Consider the following 1569-nt stretch of genomic DNA (forward strand, 5'->3'; position numbering starts at 1 on the left):
GCTCTGGGAATTAATGGAATACTAATTGAAAACTTTCAACAACTTATGCAACACTGGAGGTACTCACTCATCTATGCCAAGAAATTTCAAAGACAAGCACCTGATCAACTGATTGGAAGATAACATATATTTGTGCCCGTTCAAAAGAGAAGTGACCCAATAGAATGAAGAAATCATCGATAATATCATTAATATTGCATGCAAGTAAAATTTTGCTAAAGATAATTTAAAAATGACTACAACAGCGCATTGACAGAAAAGTGTCAGAGGCTCAAGCCAGATTCATATAAGGATGTGGAATGAAGGATATCATTGCTGATGTCAGATAAATCTTGGCTGAAAACAGAGAATACCAAAAAGATGTTTACCTGTACTTTATTGACTAGGCAAAGGTTTTCGATTGTGTGGATTATGAAAAGCAATGGACAACATTGCAGAAAATGAACATTACAGAACACTTAATTGTGCTCATGAGGAATCTGTACATACTCCAAGAGGCAGCTCTTTGAACAGACCATGGGCATACTGAATAGTTTAAAATCAGAAAAAGGTGTGCACCATGGTTGTATTCTTTCACCATAAGTATTCAATCAGTCTACTAAGCAAATAATCGGAGAAGCTGAATTATATGAAGAAAACCATGTCATCAGGATTGGAGGAAGAGTCATTAACAACTGCAACAGTCATATGATACAACCTTGTTTCCTGAAGGTGAAAAGGACTTAAATACTTAATGATGAAGATCGTTAACCCTTTGGTATTGATTTCACCTCAATGTGAAGAAAACAGAAATCCTCACAACTGAATCAATAAATAAATGGAGAAAAGATTGAAGTTGTCAAAGACTTCATTTTGATCAATTTAAACATCAACACTCATGGAAGCAAAAGAATTGATGGTTAAAGCAGAGTTTCAAATGCATTAGGAAAATCTGTTGCACAAGACCTCTTCAAAATGTCCAAAAGAAAAGACATCAGGTTTAGGACTAAGGTGTGCCTGACCCAAGCCATGGTATTTTCACTAGCCACATATGCATGTGAAAGTTGGACAATTAATAAGAAAAACCATAGATGAATTGATGCATTTGATTTGCAATGTTGGAAGAGAATATTAAAAGTACCATGAACTGCCAAAAGAATAAATCAATATAGGTTGGGATAAATACAGACAGAATGCTAGTTAAAAACCAGATGGCCAGACTTTGTCTCTCATACTTTGGACATATTATCAGGAGAGACCAGTCCCTGGAGAAGGATATCCATCATGTTTGGTAAAGTGGAGGGTCAGAGAAAAAAAAGACCTGTAATGAGACAAATTGGCACAGAGGCATATGTTTTGGGCTCAAGTATATCAAGGATTGTGAGGTTGGCACAGGACTGGTCAGTGTTTTGCTCTGTTGTGCATAAAGTCACCATGAGTCAGCACCAATTTGATGGCACTTAATAACTCTGGTAGCGTAGTGGTTATGAATTGGGCTGTGAACCTCAGGGACAGCAATTTGAAACTACCAGCTGTTCCATGGGAGAAAGATGAGGCTTTCTGCTCCCGTAAAGATTGACAGCCTCGGAA

This window comes from Chrysochloris asiatica, unplaced genomic scaffold, assembly GCF_000296735.1.
Source record: "Chrysochloris asiatica unplaced genomic scaffold, ChrAsi1.0 scaffold00011, whole genome shotgun sequence".
Taxonomy (NCBI): Eukaryota; Metazoa; Chordata; class Mammalia; order Afrosoricida; family Chrysochloridae; genus Chrysochloris; species Chrysochloris asiatica.